A 22,932-nucleotide genomic window follows, 5' to 3' on the forward strand; every position below is an offset into this window, starting at 1 on the left:
TGATTTATGATGTTGAACAGTTTTACTTTTTTAAATTTAATCAGGCTAGTCGGGGTTTTATATATTCTAAAGGTCTTCATAGAGCCACTAGATTTTATTTATCTTTAATGATTTATTTTGTTTGTTCCTTCATTTACTTTGGCTTTTCTCTGTACTGAAACCGCCTTGACATCATCTCTGAATATTTGGTTGATGGGCTTGTGGTCAAGCACGGCTCTGGTGGGAGGCTTCCTGGCTCTGCTCTAATCTGGGCTCCAGGCCTCACTGCTCTAGGACCTCCGTCTGGTTCCTTACATCTCTGGGTCTTGGTTTCATCATCTACTGATTTTTATCTAGTTCATCATATAGTTCTGAAAGTTTTTGGTTTGTACTCCTGGTTTATGGCTTTATAACCCATTTGGACCTATTCATTATGTCAAATATCTGCCTTAACCCCGTCAAAGCTTCTATCCTTAAAATTGGGTTTGTCTGCTCTGCACATGGCCACACTTCTCTTTTTTCCTTTGCATCCACCTTGTATAAGCTTTCCCAGCCTTTATATTCAGTTTTTTCTTTGTCTTAGGTGTATTTCTTATAAACAGCATTGTGTTTTTTTCACTTTAAATTATAATGATATTTTATTTTGCATAGTCACAGCATTTGACACTTCAAAAAAAGATATAACACTGATAAATTACAAAAGTAGATATACTTGTCAAAGTTACAACAGACATAATGTTTAGCTGAGAATCAGTTCAATAGCAAAAGGCTCTAAAGGTGCCAGATAAACCAATACTTGTTGGAATAAGATATGCAACTTTCTTAATGATGGGCTTACAGAAGAGGTCCTGGTTCCATGTGGTCAAGGTTACAGTCATAAAACCTAAAGTTTTAGCACAATCGTGCTTCAGACTAAATTTTAAATAGTTATGATAGTTTACACAATATGTGATGGACTGCCTTCTGCAAAAAATTACAACTTGAAGACTTCTTTCAGGCATTACCAGGATCTAATATGTGTACATTCTAAATAATTCTGAAAAGAGCAAACTTCATAGGTTCTGATATTCATATCTGACATCTCAAGTTTTATGACTGGCAAGTCTTAATGCTCCTGGACTTTGGGGTTTACAAGGTAGCAATATTTTAAATTTGTTTAAGTAGGATGTGGGGAGAATTAGGATCAAATGGGCATACATTTCTTGACTATATAGTGCCATTAGCCCTCAATTAACTCTTTAGGGAATGGTTAAACATCAAAAGCTAAAGCAATAGATTTTTATGTTAAAATGTAAATACTAGTTACTCCATACTAGTAACACTTTAAAGTCGCTAAACTAAGTATTTCCCTTGTAGAAATAACACACAGAAATGAACTGACAGAACAGAAACAAATTATGAAAAATGCTAATTACCTAAATGGATCCATGGCCACCCTCTATTTCATACATTCTTCCCACCCACCACACTCCAGAAAACGTTCAGATTATTACATCCCAAAGTAATCTATTCCTGAATGACTTTTCAAGAGACAAACCTCTCTACAGTGTATAAGCTACTTAAGTCTACACATCCTAGGATGATGCACTTCGATTGTCCTAGCTCTATAATTTGGAAATCTGCTCAGGTTTAGTCTCCTTTTAGAACCTTTCCAAATAAACATAATTAGAATTTGTGATACTCAAATTCAAAGACAGTACAGATTATGTGGCACCTCCTCTTTTTTGGATTAAATGAAAACCGCAGGATTCCGTGTGGCTAAAAACTAAATCTGAATTACTCGTGTCGGGCATTGTGTAAATATGTTTTTAAGTTCATTTTGTTGGACTTCTTTAACTAGTTCAGGTTCTACAGGGCTCTTCTGAACATTTGCCACTGCAGATTTTATCCCCTGGGTTAATCCAGCTTGGGTAATGTTAGCAACCTGTTCTGTGAAACTTCAAACCTTTGCAAAGGGAGAGATTGCTTTATTGCTACAGCTCTCTGAAGGAGAAGGAGTTACATGAAGCCCTGTCTCAAGTTCAAGCATGCTGGATTTGGAGCTGGTGGTCTTTTGAGTTTCAACTGACACAAACTGTGGCCTTGTTGCAGAAAAAGACACATCTAATTGAGATGGTGGAGAAGGTATCTGTTTCCATTGATTCAATTGAATTTCTTCATGAGAAACTTGATTAGTCTTTGATTTCCTTTCTTCCTATCCTGCTGAGAAACAGATCTGGTTTCTGATAGCTTGGTCATTTTGTTTTGTGCATCTTGAACAAATTTGTGACAGCAAATATCCACAGGCTTGGCAAAGCCAGGCAACGTGTATATGATGTCAGCAGAATGACTTCAAAGAAGACTCATGGCCTTTTCCAAGCCCACATTCATGAGCGATAGTAACCTCTGAAGGAACATGAATGCTAGTATCAGTGCTTCTAGTAAACTAAGATCTTCTGGCTAATTGAGGTGCTGAAGCAATAATACCAGTTAGGAAGAAATAGTCTACTGTCCCTACACTCTCTGAAGAATTAGCTAGCTGCCTGTCTTCTTCAGACTTAGAATTTGTATGGAATTCATCAGAGTGGTATGAGTCATCATCTAAAGACATTTCTTCATCTGACTCTTCCTGGGCTTTATTATCTATCACACTTGTGTTTTCCATGGTTTCAAGATTACTATCTGATTTCCAAAGATTTACTTTTAAGTTTGGTTTTAGAAAGTTAACTTTCATTTCAGAGTTTATAGTTTCTACTCTTCCATAGATTGCCAGTATTTACAATGAATTTGGTCTGTATCACTTTTTTATTTAGAGATGAAAATTTACTCATTAAAAACGTTTCACCTGGGCCAAAGAGCCTTAGTTTTGAGAACTGATGCCAATGATGTCTTTGTGAGGTTTACTGATTTTTCTCTCAAGCTTTCCCTCTATTATAGGTACATCTAATCTCATGGCTTGCTTGCTGATCTGCAGCACCTCTGCAATGCACTGAAGGGTATCTTTTCCATCCTCTTCTGGATTGTGCATTACAGCTCTCAGTGTGTGATAACAGCCACTTGCTTCTATATATCTTTAGTGCCATCTCATGCAGGACAAATTTGGCTAACCAAAGAGTGGGTTCGGGACCTATTTCTATTTTTCCCAGATCTACCAGACTTAGTTGTTGATCAGTTCAGTTCAGTTCAGTCGCTCAGTCGTGACCGACTCTTTGCGATCCCATGGATCGCAGCACGCCAGGCCTCCCTGTCCATCACCAACTCCCAGAGTTCACCCAGACTCATGTCCATCAAGTCCGTGATGCCACCCAGCCATCTCATCCTTGGTCATCCCCTTCTCCTCCTGCCCCCAATCCCTCCCAGCATCAGTCTTTTCCAATGAGTCAACTCTTCGCATGAGGTGGCCAAAGTACTGGAGCTTCAGCTTTAGCATCATTCCTTCCAAAGAAATCCCAGGGCTAATCTCCTTCAGAATAGATTGGTTGGATCTCCTTGCAGTCCAAAGAACTCTCAAGAGTCTTCTCCAACACCACAGTTCAAAAGCATCAATTCTTTGGCGCTCAGCCTTCTTCACAGTCCAACTCTCACATCCATACATGACCACAGGAAAAACATAGCCTTGACTAGACGGACCTTAGTCGGCAAAGCAATGTCTCTGCTTCTGAATATGCTATCTAGGTTGGTCATAACTTTTCTTCCAAGGAGTAAGCGTCTTTTAATTTCATGGCTGCATTCACCATCTGCAGTGATTTTGGAGCCCCCAAAAATAAAGTCTGATACTGTTTCCACTGTTTCCCCATCTATTTCCCATGAGGTGATGGGACCGGATGCCATGATCTTCTTTTTCTGAATGTTGAGCTTTAAGCCAACTTTTTCACTCTCTGCTTTCACTTTCATCAGGAGGCTTTTTAGTTCCTCTTCACTTTCTGCCATAAGGGTGGTGTCATCTGCATATCTGAGGTTATTGATATTTCTCTGGGCAATCTTGATTCCAGCTTGTGTTTCTTCCAGTCCAGCGTTTCTCATGATGTACTCTGCATAGAAGTTAAATAAGCAGGGTGACAATATCCAGCCTTGACGTACTCCTTTTCCTATTTCGAACCAGTCTGTTGTTCCATGTCCAGTTCTAACTGTTGCTTCCTGACCTGCATACAGATTTCTCAAGAGGCAGGTCAGGTGGTCTGGTATTCCCATCTCTTTCAAAATTTTCCACAGTTTATTGTGATCCACACAGTCAAAGGCTCTGGCATAGTCAGTAAAGCAGATTCATCATCATAACAGGCCACGAAGTAGACAGAGTTAGAAAGCAGTAATGTCGCATCAGTGAGGATGTGCTCTTAAACTGTGTCTTGAGCCAAGCCATAAAAATTATGTCATGACACGTAATATGAAGTAAATTCTACACCTACTAATTAGTGTTACTTCATCTTAGCTTCTATTTTGACACTAATATTTACATCTGTCAAACATGATCTCAGTCAAAAGCATCAAGTCCAGAAGGAAAAGCACTTGGCAGATAACAGGCAGTTGAGAAAAATGTCTGCCCTTCCCCCACTCACATTTTTACCAAAGTATAAGCTTCAGTAAATACTTAATTTTCCTTTCCACCACCCTCTACCCCACTTAAACAGAAAAAAAACAACAGAAAAAAAAAAAACCCAGACCTTTTTTAAAACGCAGACAAGAAAAGAAAGGAAAGCTCTTTGGGTGCTTCCCCGCCCCCACGCCTGAAGTAAGGGCAGCCAGTCAGACACCCGTCCTTCACGAGGCCTCCAGCCCCTCACGCAGCCCCACCCCTGCAACGGTCATCAGGGTACATACACAGGAGGTTTTAGAAAAGCAGTGATTTACGGGACAAATACAGCCTTCCAGGAACGTTAACCTGCACAAAGGAGAAAGATCTGGAAAGTCACTGCCAAGTTGCCACCTGAGGCTGGGCGGGGAGGAGCCGAGCCTGCCCCGTCAGTGCCTTACTGGACAGTCAGAGCAGTCTGCACCAAACCCAGTGCCTGTGGTGACTGCCTGTGTTTCCAGGTTTGTCTTTGTCTTGGGTGTATTTCTTGTCAACAGCGCTGAGGTTTTAATCCCGACTGAGAGTATGTCTTTTGAAAGAGGAACACGCCTGATTCACATTTTTGTGGGGCCCGTCTTATTGGTTTATGCCTTCCATCTTTTGGATTATGCATGTGTCCTAAGTCCCTTCAGTCATGTCTGACTCTTTGTAAACCTATGGACTATGGCCCGCCAGGCTCCTTTGTCCATGGAATTCTCCAGGCAAGGATACTGCAGTGAGTTGCCATGCCCTTCTCCAGGGGATCTTCTCGACTCAGGGATTGAACCCTTGTCTCTTACATCTCCTGCAGAGACAGGTGGGTTCTTTACCACTACCACCATCTGGGAAGCCCCTTTTTGATTACATACATTTCTGTTTCTTTTCTATTTCACTAAAGTCCTTGACTGTGTGGATCACAGCAAACTGTGGAAAATTCTGAAAGAGAAGGGAGTACTAGACCACCTTACCTGCCTCCTGAGAAATCTGTATGCAGGTCACGAAGCAATAGTTAGAAATGGACATGGAACAATGGACTGGTTCAAAATTGGGAAGGGGGTATGACAAGGCTGTATATTGTTGCTCTGCTTATTTAACATACACAGAGTACGTCATGCGAAATGCTGGGCTGGGTGAAGCTCAAGCTAGAATTAAGACTGCAGGAGGAAATATCAATAACCTCAGATATACAGATGATACTGTTCTAATGGCAGAAAGTGAAGAGGAACTAAAGAACCTCTCAATGAAGGTGAAAGATAAGAGTTAAAAAGCTGGCTTGAAACCCAGCATTCAAAAATCGAAGATCATGGCATCCAGTCCCATCACTTCATGGCAAATAGAAGAGGAAAAAGTGGAAACAGTGACAGACTTTATTTTCTTGGGCTCAGAAATCACTGTGGACATTGACTGCAGCCATGAAGTTAAAAGATGCTTGCTCCTTGGAAGGAAAGCTATGACAACTCTAGATAGTGTATTAAAAAGCAGAGACATCAGTTCTGGTTCAAGATGGTAGAGTTCTCCTCCTAGAAGAACCCCAAAATTGCAACCAGCTTTTGAACAGCCATCAACAGGAGGACACTGGAACCCACCAAAAAAGGATACCCCATGTCCAAAGACAAAGAAGAAGCCACACCAAGATGGTAGAAGGGGCACAAACATGTTAAAATCAAACCCCATACCCGCTGAATGGGTGATCCACAAACTGGAGAACAAAAACACCGAAGTTCTCCCATTGCTGTAAAGGTTCTAAGCCTCATGTCAGGCTTCCCAGCCTGGGGATCCAACAAGGGGACTGGGAACCCCTAGGGAATATGACTTTGAAGGCCAGTGGGACTTGACTGCAGGATTTCCATAGAACTGGGGGAAACAGAGACTCCAGTCTTGGAGGGCAAAATAAAATCTTGCATGCACCCAGACCCAGAAGAAAGGAGAAATGACCCATATAGGAGGCTGGACCAAAACTACCTGCTGGGGTGGGGTGTCTCCTAGGTCAGGAGGGGTTCACCACAGGGACAAGGGCACTGCAGCAGCAGTCCTGGAAGGTCCCCCTTGACGTAAATGCTCTTGGAGGTCCCCATTAACTCTGCCATAGAGTTTGTAGACCCCAGGGCTGGGTCACCAGGCCAAACAACTAACAGGGATGGTGGTCAACCCCGTCCTTCAGCAGATAATTGGATTAAAGCTTTACTGTGCAAGGCCCTGCCCACTAGAGCAAGACCTAGTTTTTCCCACACTGTCCCTCCCATCAGGAAGCCTGCAGAAGCCTCTTAGCTTCATCCACCAGAGGGCAGACAGAAGAAACAAGGAGAACCACAGTCCCATAGCAGCTAGAACAAAACCACATTACAGAAAGTTAATCAGGATGAAATAGCATAGAATGATGTATGTCCCAGATGAAGGGACAATATAACCACCACCATTCCCAAAAATCAACTAACTGAAGTGGAGATATGCAGATAATTCAGACAAAGAATTCAGAATAATGATAGTGAAGGTTATCCATATCTCAGAAACAGAATGAAGAAGATGCAAGAAGTGTTTGCCAAAGACCTAGAAGAGCTAAAGAATATACAAACAGAGATGAGCTAGAAGGAATCAATAGCAGAATCACTGAGGCAGAAGAACAGTTAAGTGACCTGGAGAACAGTTCAGTCGCTCAGTCGTGTCCGACTCTTTGCGACCCCATGAATTGCAGCACGCCAGGCCTCCCTGTCCATCACCAACTCCCGGAGTTCACTCAGACTCACGTCCATCGAGTCCGTGATACCATCCAGCCATCTCATCCTCTGTCGTCCCCTTCTCCTCCTGCCCCCAATCCCTCCCAGCATCAGAGTCTTTCCCAATGAGTCAACTCTTCGCATGAGGTGGCCAAAGTATTGGAGCTTCAGCTTTAGCATTATTCCTTCCAAAGAAATCCCCAGGGTTGATCTCCTTCAGAATGGACTGGTTGGATCTCCTTGCAGTCCAAGGGACTCTCAAGAGTCTTCTCCAACACCACAGTTCAAAAGCATCAATTCTTCAGTGCTCAGCTTTCTTCACAGTCCAACTCTCACCATCCATACATGACCACAGGAAAAACCATAGCCTGGACTAGACGGACCTTAGTCGGCAAAGTAATGTCTCTGCTTTTGAATATTACTATCTAGGTTGGTCATAATGGTGGAAATCACTGCCACAGAACAAAGGAGAAAGAATGAAAGAGAATGAAGACAGCGTAACAGACCTCTGTGAAAGTGTAAGTGTTAGTCACCAAGTCATGTCTGACTCTGTGATCACAAGGACTATTGCCCACCAAAAGCTGAAGAAAACTTTCTTAACATAGGAAAGGAAACAGTCAGGCAAGTCCAGGAAGCACAGTCCCAGGAAGGAGAAACCCAAGGAGGAACACACTGAGAAACATGGTAATCAAGCTGACAAACATTTAAGATGAACATAAAATATTAAAAGCAACAAAGGGAAAATGACAAATAGCATACAAGGGAACTCCCATCAGGTTATCAGTTGATTTCTCAACAGAAACTCTACAAGCCAGAAGGGAATGGCACGATATATTTAAAGTGATGAAAGGGAAGAACCTGCAACCAAGAAAGACTACCCAGCAACTCTCCTTTAGATGGAGAAATCTAAAGTTTTACAGACAAGCAAAATTTAAGAGAATTCAGCAACACCAAACCAACTTTACAACAAATGCTGAAAGAACTTCCTTAAGCAGGAAGCACAGGAGAGGGAAAAGACCTACAGAAAATAAGCCCAGAACAATTAAGAAAATGGTAATAGGATCGTTCATAGTGATAATTACCTTAAAAGTAAATGGATTAAATGCACTGACCAAAAGACATAGACTGGCTGAGAGGATGAAAACGTGCGTGTATGCACTTCCGCTGACCACATCACTCTCCTTGACCGCCCCGCCTCCCCAGATTGTGTGTGATTATTTTATATTGTTAGGTTAGTCATGTCCCCATTAGGGCTTGCAGTTATAATTATCTTTTACTTTTTGTCTGGCTATTGATTGTGAAACTGATAAATATCTTTCACTATTGTGATTATTAACTATTATTCATTAAATACCATTGTATCACGATTAGTCAACAGAAAAGTAATAGAATTCTGTATCACCAAAATTACCATTTAATAGAAAAACGTGTAATCTCTTTTTAAAACCCAGATTCATATCAGAATTTTCTTTGAATTTTTTTGAAAAATACAAAGGCCCAGGTACTGCTTTTTTTTCTGCCAGATATATCTCTAATGAGGAGCCATGTTTAAAAACAACTGGACTATGATGATCTTTTATCCAGTTTGTTTCACTTTTTCTATTTCATATTCATTGCTCCCATTTCATTCAGTTTATGTTTTCCAATTTATCCATCTCTTCTTTTTTTATGTTCTTTCTCAAGCCTTTATAAAGCATTGCAGAAAAACTTTTGTATACATATATATAAATTGTGTGTATAATGTATATATTTTAGGAAACTTATGAATTTTTGCCTAACTAAAAAATTTATGACATTTTAATTCTACTTGTTTGCCTTAGTATGACTAAAATGCTAGATTTCTAAGTTAAAATAGATATAGAACAAGCAACAAAGGTTTACTGTATAGCGCAGGGAACTACACTTAGTATCTTGTAAGAACCTATAATGAAAAATAATCTCAAAAATAATATGTGTGTATATGTATAAATGAACCACCTAGCTGTGTACCTGGAACATTGAAAGTCAACTATTTTGTTGTTGTTCACTCAGTCATATCCGACTGTGCAACCCCATAGATTGCAGTATGCCAGGCGTGCCTGTCCCCCAACTCCCAGAGTGTGCTCAAACCTATGTCCTTTGAGTCACTGATGCCATCCAACCATCTCATCCTCTGCCATCCCCTTCTCCTCCACCTTCAGTCTTTCCCAGCATCAGGGTCTTTTCCAGAGTCAGCTCTTCATATCAGGTAGCCAAGGTGTTGGAGCTTCAGCTTCAGGATCAGTGCTTCCAATGAATATTCAGGATTGATTTCCTTTAGGATTGATGAGTTTGATCTCCTCACTGTCCACGGGACTCTCAGGAGTCTTCTCCAGCACCACCGTTCAAAAGCATCAATTTTTCGGTGCTCAGCTTTCTTTATGGTCCAACTCTCACATCTATACATGACTAGCTTTGACCATATGGATGTTTGTCAACAAAGTGATGTCTCTGCTTTTTAATATTTTAAGTTTGTCACAACTTAACTTCTAGGGAGCAAGCATCTTTTAATTTCATGGCTACAATCAATGTCCACAGTGATTTTGGAGCCCAAGAACATAAAGTCTGTCATCATTTCCATTTTTTCCCCATCTATTTACCATGAAGTGATGGAACCAGATGCCATGATCTTAGTTTTTTTAATATTGAGTTTTAAGCCAGCTTTTTCACTCTCCTCTTTCACCTTCATTAAGAAGCTCACTTTCTGCCATTAGGGCTTCCCTGATAGTTGGTAAAGAATCCACCTGCAATGTAGGAGACCCCAGTTCAATTCCTGGGTCAGGAAGCTCTGCTGGAGAAGGGATAAGCTACCTACTCCAGGATTCTTGGGCTTCCCTGGTGGTTCAGCTGGTAAAGAATTTGCCTGTAATGCAAGAGACCTGGGTTTGATCCCTGGGTTGGGAAGATTCCCTGGAGAAGGGAAGGGCTACCCACTCTAGTATTCTGGCCTAGAGAATTCCATGGACTGTATAGTCCATGGGGTCACAAATAGTCAGACATGACTGAGTGGCTTTCACTTTCACTTCACTTTCATCTGCATATCTGAGGTTATTTGTATTTCATCTGGCAATCTTGATTCCAGCTTGTATATATGTGTATATATGTATATATATGTGTGTATATCTGTGTGTATATATATATATATATATATATATAGAGAGAGAGAGAGAGAGAGAGAGAAAGAAAGAGAAAAAAAGTACAGACATCACTTTGCTTACAAAAGTCCATATAGTCAAAGCTATGGTTTTTCCAGTAGTCATGTACAGATGTGAAAGTTGGACCATAAGGAAGGCTGAGTGCCAAATAATTGATGCTTTCAAATTGTGGTGCTGGAGAAGACTCTTGAAGAATCCCTTTGACTACAAGGAAATCAAACCAGTCAGTCCTAAAGGAAATCAACTCTGAATATTCATTGGAAAGACTGATGCTGAAGCGGAAACTCCAATACTTTGGCCACCTGATGTGAAGAGCCCACAATGCTGGAAAAGATTGAGGGCAGGAGAAGAAGGGTGTGGCAGAGGATAAAATGGTTATACAGCATCACTGACTCATTGGACATGAATTTTAGCAAACTGGGAGATAGTGGAAGACACAGGAGCCTGATGTGCTGCAGAGCATGGGGTCATAAAGAGTCAGACATGACTCAGCGACTGAACAGCAACATTTCCTTTTTAACTTTTTCTTTTCTTAGTATTTATTTACTTATTTATTTGGCTGCTTAAGGTCTTGGTTGTGACATGCGAGATCTTTGGTCCTTATTTGAGGCATGTGGGATCTAGTTCCCTGACCAGGAATGGAACCCAGGCCCCCTGCATTGGGAACTCAGAGTCTTAGCTACTGGACCACCAGGGAGGTCCCTTTTTACCTTTTTCTAATCATTTCTGATTTGCAAGTTTCTAGAGAACACTGATATTCTGTTTTCCACACCTTCTTACCTCTCTGTACCTTGGCTGGTGTCAATATATATATATAATATATCTTACTATATTACTACATTTTACTATAATTAATTTTAATATATATCATGTATCTTATTTGTGACTATACAGAGGTAGTTATAGTATCTACCTTGGAAGCCAGCTGTGCACTTAGCCCAAGGCCTGGCACATAGTAAGTCTCAATAAACCTTAAACATCAGCTCCATGTTGCAAAAGGAAATAATGATCATCTAACCCTTACGTGTGTATAGCATTTAGTGTTTTCCCCAGCACTTTCTTACCATATTTGAACCATATAACACTTCAGTAAGAACTGCAAGAAATATAATTTGTTTACCAGATGAAAATACTGAGGTTTAGAGACATTCTGTCACTTGTCTGAGAACAGAAAATATTAAACAGTGATGCTGAGACCAGAATCTGAATCTTTGTAACTTGGGGATTTTCTCATTTCATGATCCCTGCAGTGTACCCCGTAGGTCTTTCATGTAGATCAGTGGTTCTTGCACTTTTCTGTAATTGGGAGTCCCTGGTGGCTTTTAAAAATCTCAATGTGAAGGCCACGTTGTACACTACCTAAATCTGAATCTGTAGGATGGGACCTGAATCAGTAGTTTTTCAGAAACTTCCCAAGTGACTCTAACATGCACCTGGTGGCTTTCATTTTTTTGGTTTAAGGTCAAAAGCAGAAATGGTTGAGATCTGTGTCTGTGATATTTTCAACCGGTAATTCCTGCTAATTTGCCAGGGTAGGGATAGAGCGTGCACGTGATTATTGCATTCTGTAAATGAGAACGCAAAAACAAGACACTGTTGCTTTTCTTCTCCTTGGCTCTCTTGGGTAGCATCGGAAGAGAAAATGAAATTACAGTACAGCCTGAGTCATAAGGACTCTTTGGGCTTCCCCAAAGAGGGTGCTGTTTTTTTTTTAAATTATTATTATTCAAGTGAATTTCAAACTCAAGCACCTTGCATTAGGTGCGTTTGGCTGCTCGGATCGCTGACCTGTGACAGCACTTTCCTTCTGTGCTGCCAGCAGAAGAGAGGAGGCTAGCGTGGGGGGGGTCCAGCCTCAGGAATGGTGACTCGGGAGCCAGAGGTAAGTGCCCTGACCTTCCCAGGTGTGCAGGGGGATTGAACTGGCATTTGGGGTTTAGAATATTGGACTAAGGCTTCGGCATCAAAAGGGTACTTGGCTGCCATGTATACACAGCCTGAAAACTCCCTGTCTTCCTGGCCATTCATGGCAGTGACCTTGCTAAAGCAGTCGTCTTGTTTCCTTCTGTTTTTGTGCTCTGCCTTCCCCACCAGCCAGTTGGTATTTTTTAGCGTAATTTCTGCCTCTGTGGAAGCCATGGCTGGTTGAGGTTCCCCACGCCTCTGTGTCAGGCCCAGCCTAGTTCTCAGGCTGCCAGAATCTCTCTCTGCCGGCAACCAGGAACGGCCGAGAAGCCCATGTTGATTTTCCACTGTCAGTGGGCAGTTAGGTCTTGATGGTGTTTGGAAAGGAAAGTCTAGGAGCCTGCATCACATGGTCTGGATGCATTTTGCAAAGAGCAAAAGTGAAGCCAAGTCAGACCTGACCAAAATCGTTTCTAGCTCTGGCTCCCGGGGGTCCCTCTGGAAAGTCGCCCAAACCCTTGCCTGGATGTTTAATGAGCTGGCCTGTGTTCGTGGTGACCATCCTGTCAGTGTTTGCTTTGTTGCCATGAGAAATAACACTTTGGTGTTGGCATGGCCAGAAAGAAACAAATGCCAGGAGGCCAAGGCAGGGCCTGGACTTGGTGCGGTATTTGTCCCATTCAGCAGTGAGAAGGCTGGTCTGGTCTGAGTGCTGGAGTAAGTGGATTAGGGCTGAAATTTTTGAAACTACTCAATTGGGAACTTACTAATTTTCTTTAGACGTCTCTAATGATGTCAGATCTGATAGTGAACCTAGAGAGGACCATTCATTATACCTACTGCTGCTGCTAAGTCGCTTCAGTGGTGTCCGACTCTGTGCGACCCCATAGACGGCAGCCCACCAGGTTCCCCCGTCGCTGAGATTCTCCAGGCAAGAACACTGGAGGGGTTGCCATTTCCTTCTCCAGTGCATGAAAGTGAAATGTGAAAGTGAAGTCGCTCAGTCCTGTCTGACTCTTAGCGACCCCATGGACCGCAGCCTACCAGGCTCCTCCGCCCATGGGATTTTCCAGGCAAGAGGACTGGAGTGGGCGCCATCGCCTTCTCCGCATTATTACTGCTGGCACTTTGGATCAGCTCTGGCTTATGATGCACCCTGCACATTTCCGGTGGCCGCCCATCCAGATCCTGGTGTCTGTGCCCGAGCACAAAGGGCCTGGCTGCCCTGGGGAGCCGAGGCTGCCCTTCTGAGGCATCAGGGTGGTCTGGAGGGTCCGAGGACGCACACGCGGGCGGCTCGGAGGGGCACCCCCGCCGCACGGCCGGCTGCTCAGCTCTGCTCGGGCCGCCGTGAGCAGCTGACCGAGGGCTGCTGGCGCTGGGGGAGGTAAGGCTTCTGGGGCGCATCCTTGCCCCAGTTAGGCCTGGGGTTTGGTGTCAGGGTCTTACCGAGAACTGTGAGCTCCCCAGGGCATCTCTGCATCTGTAGGGCGCGCCTTTTCGGCTCCTCGCACACAGCCTCCTCGGGCGGGGCCGGGCGGGCCTGGCTGGTGTGCAGCAGCACGGGGCGGCCTGAATATGCGCGGTTCTGCCTCTTCACCACTGGCTTGTGTGAGAGGAGCCCTCACCTGCCCTGTGAGAGTTACTAAATATGAGATCAAAATCAGAACGGTCATGGCCTCAAGTAAGCTCCGCTTTTCCGTGCCCTGGAATTCAGCCGATGATCCTGCACGTGTCTTATTTTCTCTAGTTTCCGAATGCCACAGCTTTCTCCACCCTCATGCCCTGTTGACAGGCCTTCTCTATGGAATAAACTTGCCACTGTGATGCCGTCCTCACGGTGAGTGCTTCCTAGAACTGGAGAACAGACAGTGAGGGTCACAGAGGAGAACAGGGGAGCCAGGGAACCGTGTAACCTTCCAGGCAGGTGTTCATGCTGGGCGTCCCTAATGGGACATCCCTAATGGACCATCAAACATAACACAAAGCAGCAGTTATACAAACCACTTGCATCTAATTTACAATGGAGAAAATGATTCATAGAGATACAGAAATACTATTATTTGGAATATGTGACAAACTAGAAAACACATAAGGAAAGAATAAGAGAAGAAATGGAAACACTATCAAACATCATTGAAACTATTGGATATCAGCGTTATTGTTTAGTCCCTAAGTCACATCTGACTCTTTGCAGCCCCGTGGACTGCAGCCCGCCAGGCTTCCCTGTTCTTCACTATCTCCCGGAGTTTGCTCAAACTCATGTCCATTGAGTCAATGATGCCATCCACCCATCTCACCCTCTGTTGCCCCCTTCTCCTACTGCTCTCAATCTTTTTCAGCATCATGGTCTTTTCCAATGAGTTGTCTCTTCACATCAGGCAGCCATAGACAAGTACATTCATAATTATGCAAATTAATTCCAGACAGGTAAAAGTTAAGCATTGGAAACTCGTTAGAATATATTTTAAAAGCACATTTATTCCAGTTATAAAAGAAAATGATTATATTTCAAAACTTTAAAGGTATGTCAAGATGTATAGTCACAAATAAGATACATGATATGTATTAAAATTAATTATAGTAAAATGTAGTAATATAGTAAGATATATTTTTACTATAGTATACTAGTATAGTAAAATATAACTTTTAAAGAAATATTAAAAAGAAAAACATTAGAAGATACTTGAGAAAAAAGAACTGACAGAAACTGAAATCCAAAAGAAGTAATTGATACAAGCATATGTCAATTGATAATTGAGTTTAATTCAGTCCGTGTTTATAGATCACCTATTAGATGCTTAGTACTCTGCAGTGTGCGGGAGACTCAGGTTCAATCCCTGGGTCGGGAAGATCCCCTGGAGAAGGAAATAGTAATCCACTCCAGTATTTTTGCCTGGAGAATCCCATGGACGGAGAAGCCTGGTAGGCTACAGCCCACGGGGTCGCAAAGAGTCGGACATGACTGAGCGACTTCACTTACTTGCTTGCTTACTCACTTACTTATATGTCAATTGATAATTGAGTTTAATTAGTCCGTGTTTATAGATCAGCTGTTAGAGGCTTAGTACTCTGCAGTGCCCAAGCCAGAGCCATGGTCATATTGCTTACAAATGGCCTTGGGTAAGAAGTTCAGAGAAATGAATGGTTAATTTACATAAGAGAAAACACAGACAGTAAATCATGGCATGGAAACACATACAACTTTATTGGAAACTACAGAAATAAAAATTAAAATAACTTGAAAATGCTGTCACATACCTGTTAAACTCACAAAAATAAATATAAATGCTAAGACACTTGGCAGCGTCAAAGAGAAAGGGTCACCAAAGCCTTGCTGCTGGCGATATAAATTGGTTCCATATGTGTGGAAAGTAATTGGCATCATGGACAAAAGCTATAAAGTGCTTTTCTCCCAGAGAACAGCTCTGAATTTGGTATTTCCTTTCTGAAAGATACCTCTAGGACATAACTCAAAAGGAAAAAAAAAAAGTAATTGCCACAACTGCACTGCTCAAAGCACGGCTATTTATAAGAAAGTAGGAGAAAACCCCCACTACCCAGCAGCAGGGGAGCTGCAGCGCGCGTACTTTGCCCAAAGGCGGACACTGCCCAGCGGGGACGGTGCCCTGCCCGCGCTCCACACTGCACCGCCCCACCAGCTCGCCACACCTCAGCCCCAGCCCCGGGAAGGGCTCCCCTAGCCCACAGGCCGGGTCACATCCCTCTTCCTTCTTCTAGAGTTCCCTGCCCTTTTATTCATAGCACTTAAAGTTTGGGGTTGTCTGTTTGGGTGATATTCTTGTTTAATGTCAATTCCCCCATTTAACGGAAAGCTTCTCCAAAGCAAGAATTTGCTCACCCTGTATTGGCCCCTCAGTGTAGGGCCTGGAACAGGGTGAGAAGATGGTTGCTTAGATGGATGCATGGAACATAGGTGGGTGGGTGGATGGATGGGTGAACTTCCTGGACGGATGCATGGATGGACAGGTAAAGAGATGGATGGATAAATTTTTACACATGTAGTAACCTTCTGTTTACATAGGACTTCATGGCTAACAAAGTACTTTGCAAAACATTCTACTTTAATCATCTGTACAAATCTTTGAGGTAGAAATTTTCTTTATTTAAAAATTGAGGAAACAGAGTTCTCTCAAACAGCAACTTGAATAGGGTAGTAATTGCAAAGATAGTATTTTTATTTCTTGCTTTTTTCTTTCTCTCGAATTGCTATTGGCAAAATTCTTAAGTTGGAAGGAAGGTTTTTTTGGTAAATTTCCTGTTTTTAAAAGGAATGACCGAAATACTGCAGGGAAAAAAAGCACAATGTTGATTTAAAAGCAGACCTTGTTTACCTATTTTTAAGAATTTTAGTGAAGAAAAAGTGATAAATTTTAATATATTTTGGCATTTAGATGATTCAAAGACCACTTTTCTTTAACAAAATGTGCTTGATGGCTTTCTAGAAGTTACCACTGTGCTCTTTTGTTGGTATAGATCCTGCTTTGTTGGAGAACCGAAACCTTTGAGTTCAGTTGTTGATTTCCATTAGAGAAAATTTTGTTACAGTTTTTGCATCCATAGGTGTACATGAAGTTGACTTAGAATTTTAATGGCTCTTGCAGAGTAATTGGTTTTACTCATAAAATGAAGTGAGTCTTCTGTTAAGGAACCATGTATGTAACACAGAGACAATTAGTTCTTTGAAAGACTGGATTGAAAAAGAGCTATATTGAATTAGGAGCCTTTGGAGAGTGATCCTTTAGTTATTTTCCTTGTTTGTCTCATATACATTATTTTGTTTTTTCTTACTGTGTCACTTTGAGAACTTTTTATTTTAGAAGTAAATCTTGCATTTCAACATCATTATTTGTTTTTTTAGCTCTGGCTGAGGACATCTCCCATAACTTAAACATTATTTTCCAGTGGTTGATAGATTGTCATTTTATTCTTAGATTATTAAGGTGCTTTTTTTTTTTAAATTTAGTCATTGATTATCAACTTTATTATTTTCAAAATTCTAAAATTAGTTTTACTTAGCAACTTCCTTGTTTTTATTTCATTTTGTTTTTTTTTATTTTTAGTCTAATTTGATTTCCCCACTTTCTTTTAGCTTTCCATTCTAAGCAGGGCAGGGCTAGTTTGTGATGCTTTACTTTTTCCTTTTGGTAACTGTTATCAGAGTTTTTGTCCCCATTACTTGTGATGCTTTTGTTGGTCTAAAAATATATTTCACTCTTATGAACTGGTTTTCTCTCCTGTGGTGTGGTGGTGTTAGTTGTTCAGTCATGTCCAGCTCCTTGCAATCCCATGGACTGTAGCCCACCAGGCTCCTCTGTCCATGGGATTCTCCAGGCAAGAATACTGGAATGGGTTGCCATTCCCTTCTCTAGAAGGTCTTCCCCACCCAGGAATGGAACCCGGGTCTCCTGCTTTGCAGGCAGATTCTTTACCTCTGAGCCACCAGGGAAGCTGTTTTCACTCCTACCCAAGCATTATTTGAAAGGGCATTTTTAGTGTCCAAATAATTGGAGACCTTTCAATTCTGCTTTCATCATTGATTTCTACCTTTACTTTGCCTTTGTCCAATGATAAGATATGCAGGAGGCTTGCCTTTTCCCTTTTTTCCTTTTACTTTTGTTTCTTACTCAGAATGCTATCAATTTATGTGCAAATTCATACTGATTTGAGAAAAGAGTTTGGTCTTCTGGCCCCTACTTCCATTCTTATTATAATGTGTAATTTTATAATTCTCTATTTATTTTTTTGCATATGAGACCTATCATATTCTGCTAATATTTTTCTAAAATTTTCATGAATTTGTTTTTTATGAATTTGTCCTGGGTTGGAACCCAGAGATTTAGCATGATGTATTTTGGGGCTTTATCATCATTGAGGCACCTTGATTATCTCTCCTAATGCCTTTGAAATCATGTCAGCTATTTCATGGCCTTGTAACTGAACGCAGTCAGTGGGGGGAGAACATTAGGCTCCTGATGTGAACTGTGATCCTGGTTCTCTTACCTTCAAACAAATTTCCTCACTGAGGCTGTTAATGTGCAAATTGTGCCTGAGCTTACAGGGTTACTATGAGGGTCATTTGAAAAAGTTCTGTGTATGCCTTGCAAAGAGTTACCAGGAAGGTATTATCATGCCATCGCAGCTCAACTTCCAGAAGGTTCTCCAACAGGGTTCAGGTTTGAGTGTGCCCTACTAGGCAACAGACTGTTCCGTGTTGACTGTTTAAAATGCCACTGCAGGATTGTTTATAAGTTATTTTTGTGCTTACATTTTGCATTGCTCTGACTTGCTTGGTTATGTTTCCCTTTTTTTTCCTTTGTCTGAAATTTTATTGGCAGCTAACCACCACTAATTCTGACATTTACAGTATTTTTAGCAGGAAGGCTTTTGTCAGAACTGATTTCATTTTTTTTTTCCTCTAAGTTATTTAATTTATTAACTGAGTCATTTAATTAGTCTTTCTTCTGAGTTTAGAAGGAAGGCTATCTTCCGCTTTCCCTTTTCCTCTCCTTTCTCTTACCCCCCTTATTATCCTCAGGTCATTTTCAAATTTCTCCTTTTTCATCATAGAGTCCTCCTAGGCTTTTCCCTAAATTAATAACTGGTTTCACTGTCCTTTCCCTACATTTTTATTGTGTTTCTAATCTACTTATCTCAAGAGGCATCCCTGTGGCTTTCAAGAATCTCTGCTTATTTCATTTCCTTTCTTAATCTGTGGGCTTCTGTTGATGAAATGTTCCGGGTTCTCAGGTCTTGTTACCTTCTGTATCAGTGCCACTGTAACAAAGGAACAAACACGAGTTGGCTTAGACTAACAGGAAAGTATTGTCGCAAGTTCTGAAGGCTGCACATCTGACTCAGGGTGTTGACAGGGCCTGTGCTCCTTGTCACAGCTCTGGCGGAAGCCCCTTCCCTGCCACTTCCTCAAATCCAATGGCTACTGGCGATCCTCAGTGTTCCTTGGCCTGCGGACCTATCACTCCAGGCTCATGCCGTCCCCCCAACCCTGACTTCTGTTCTTTTCTCTGCACGTGTCCACCTCTGTGTCTCACCTCCCCTTTCCATAAGGACACCAGTCACACTAGGGCCCACCCTAATGACCTCATTTTAACTTGATTACCTCCGTAAAGACCCTGTTTCCAAATAAACTCAAATAAGCTTATTTTCAGGTACCTGAAAAGAAGCATATCTTTTGCCAGGACACAGCTCCGCCCATGACACCATCCCGCAGCTGTTACTCCAGTGCCCTTGGCCTAGTCTGCCTCCGTGGTGGTCTCACATGCGCAGGCAGATAGCCAGGCAGGTCCAGGCGTCTGCTCCTCCTTCCACTTTCAGTGCCCCCTCCCTCCTGAGAGCCTGTCCCAGCCAGGTGCATGGACTTGAGCAGGCACTCCGGAGCCTTGCACGGAGGGTTCTCCAGGCCGTGGTTGGGGGCGCAGTCAGTCCTCACTTGCCATGGCCCTCACCTGCACAGGGAGACTGGGCCAGAACTGCTGTCTCCAGCATGCTGATCCAGCTGACTCCCCATCACGCAGAGCCTCCTCTGACAGTCTGGGCTCCAGAAGACACTTGCAGGCTTGAAATTTATCACTAATTTGTTGGTCTCCACGCACAGACCCCCTTCTGCAGTCACTGACGTTACTCGGGAGGCCTAGGATTTGTCTCCAGATTCTGCAGCTGACTCTGCTGCCCTGGGCACCTTCATTCTTAGGTTTCTTTTGGCTTGTTCTTCAGACCTTTTTGTGAGTCTGTTCCTTTCTGATTACACCCATTGGATTTGCACTCCTTCAGCTGTCTGGTGCCCTGACTACTCCTTTGCAGTCAGAAAGTAGTTCTTGTCTTACTATTTCAACAAAAAACCACCACCCAGGAATGTGCTTACTCACAAAAAAGAAGTCTTAGGTTCAATGTAGTCCAAAGAAAGAAAGTGAGGTTGCTCAGTCATGTCTGACTCTTTGGGACCCCATGGACTGTAGCCTGCCAGGCTCCTTTGTCCATGGAATTTTCCACGTAAGGGTACTGGAGTGGGTTGCCATTTCCTCCTCCAGGGGATCTTCCCGACCCAGGGATTGAACCCAGGTCTCCCACATTGCAGGTGGATTCTTTACCATCTGAGCCACTAGGGAAGGCCTATGTAGTCTAAGGGTCCATGAATACATTTTAGAACACTCTATGCACTTCTCTCCCACTTTAACTCATGTATCTTGACTGAAAAGATTAATTGCACTGGTTGCCTTTTTTGTGTCATGCCTTGCTGTCATTGAATTCCCGTCTGTCCCCTCAAGGGACAGTGAGATGAGAGTATGAGGAGAAGGGATGCAGATTCTGCTTTGTGTGTTCCACAGAGACCTAAGAAGGGAGCAGCATTGGAGCTTGCTGTGGTGGGGCTGTGCTCAAGATTGCAGAGGCACTGCCTCCCAGCACTGGAGCAGAGTCCTCTGTGTCCGCTCAGGGCCCAGTTGCCAGCCCCTCAGCTCTTTAGGTTAAAGCCAGCCTAAAAGCATTATCAATTTCAGCCCTTTGTAAACCATTATATTCTTCAACCATAAGGGTTGCACCAACATAAAAGCATGAAAGAGGGCATGCTCTCAGTCTTGGATGCAGTCTCTGTGACATTTATCTATGGAAGCTTCAGGCAGCGGTGTATAAAGGCAGGCAATTGCCTTCCTGGACCACAGCTTCCATCACAGGACAAGACCTTCTTATGCAGAGGCCCTCCCAAACATCGTTCTCTGTACTGAGCCTAGTGTCCTGGTCTTCCTTAAATTGGTCATAGTTACCATCACGGCCTTGGAAAACAAGTTTCTTAAGTCACCTCCATTGCCTTCTGGAGATCAGTACTTCCTTTTCTTTGGTCCAGAATTGAAAGGACTCATGCTTAAGAACCAACATAGCAGTTTGTCTGTCTGCTTCTTCCAGGGTGATGTGGCCTTAACCATGGTGCTGTTGAATTTTGGGATCTCTACAGCCAGCCATCTTTGACTTTGCAGTTCAGCGTGCATGGATTTAATGATACATTTGCTAGGTTGTCTCCCTCAGAACCTGGTTTATTGTGGTCCTGTCTGCACTAAACACAAATAAGTAATGGGGGTGGCCCAGCTAGGTTTCTAGGCATCCTTTTTCCTTCCTTCTTCCTCACTGCCGCTTTGGAAATACTTGCACACCCTGTAATGTTTGTGCACCAAAAGGAAAGTAACTTTTGAAGGTATAAGTTCTCAGACTAATCCAAGGCCAGGTGGAAACCTTACATGCTTTTCCAGCCACCATCCAGCCCAGAAGTCTTTCCACAAGCATGTCTGAATTCTGAGTGCATCCGTGGCACCATGTTCTCAGACTTCTGCTTTTTACTGCTTCTCTCAGGGCTTGAGCTTGAGTTTCACAGATTTCAACCCTGCAGAAGCTCTGGTGGGCATTAGACCTAGAAAAAGCTCGATTTTAGGAACTGGGAGTATCTGCTTCCTCCCCTTCCTCATGTCTGGTTTACCGAGTGCCACACCCAGCCACTCACTTCTTATTGATGATTTACTTTGGATAAATAGTGCCCCCAAGGAAGCAGAGAGGCTTCCCTGCAGGTGTTCGTTCCTGGCTTTGTGGTTAACATCATATGCTCTTAGTCCATGAAAACCAAGAAACTGGTGAGTTAGGCTGTCTAGATGCATGGTCAGTACACACAGCTCTGCCTTTGACCCATAAACTCCCTGGGCCTTGGTTCCATCTGCAGCATTCAGATCTTCAAGCACAGTGCCTGGCATTCTGGGGCAGGATGGCATCCTTGTTGCCTAACTAGGGGCCATAACGCAGACCCTCGCCGAAGGACTTGCAGGTTCAGGAGGCTTTAGATGACTCAAAGGATGAGGGCTCTGAACTCCAGGAGAAAGACAACGGACCAGGGAGCACCCCGTCCCCTTTGTCGTGGTGGCAGGACAGAGTGCAAAGGCAGAGGCCAGACTGCCTGCAGAATCTGGGGTCCCTGAGTAACCCTGTGAAACCCAGGATCAAAAGCAACCTCTCTCACCTGTAAACTTGTGCAAGACTCTCTTGGCTCCAGCCCACCATCCTGGTGTTTCCAACAGCTCCAGAGAACCCTGGTGGCCCTTTGGCAGGTTGGTCAGTTGGTTACTGACAGCAAGGCCATGATCCCTTGGCCCCACAACCTTTCTATGAATTCTAGTGTTGGGTTCACTTTCTGAGCCCTGTGGTTCATTTATGAACAGGTAGTTTCTGGTGCCAAGAATACACAGAAGAACTATACAAAAAAGAGCTTCATGACCCAGATAATCATGATGGTGTGACCACTCACCTAGAGCCAGACAGCCTGGAATGTGAAGTCAAGTGGGCCTTAGGAAGCATCACTATGAACAAAGCTAGTGGAGGTGATGGAATTCCAGTTGAGCTATTTCAAATCCTGGAAGATGATGCTGTGAAAGTGCTGCACTCAATATGCCAGCAAATTTGGAAAACTCAGCAGTGGCCACAGGACTGGAAAAGGTCAGTTTTCATTCCAATCCCAAAGAAAGGCAATGCCAAAGAATGCTTAAACTACCACACAATTGCACTCATCTCACACACTAGCAAAGTAATGCTCAAAATTCTCAAGTGAGGCTTCAGCAGT

General features: G+C 42.9%; 1 protein-coding gene and 1 pseudogene across 1 annotated transcript in view; one reads left to right on the plus strand and one right to left on the minus strand.

The window, feature by feature from the left end:
- The window catches only part of LRRK1 (leucine rich repeat kinase 1), a 135,957-nt gene that overhangs the window by 59,130 nt on the left and 53,895 nt on the right, over positions 1 to 22,932 (plus strand). The gene's annotated exons all lie outside the window — the stretch shown is intronic.
- Positions 1,745 to 19,826, minus strand: LOC120875666 (annotated as a pseudogene).

Source organism: Oryx dammah, unplaced genomic scaffold (genome assembly GCF_014754425.2).
Source record: "Oryx dammah isolate SB20612 unplaced genomic scaffold, SCBI_Odam_1.1 HiC_scaffold_16, whole genome shotgun sequence".
In the NCBI taxonomy this organism is placed as follows: Eukaryota; Metazoa; Chordata; class Mammalia; order Artiodactyla; family Bovidae; genus Oryx; species Oryx dammah.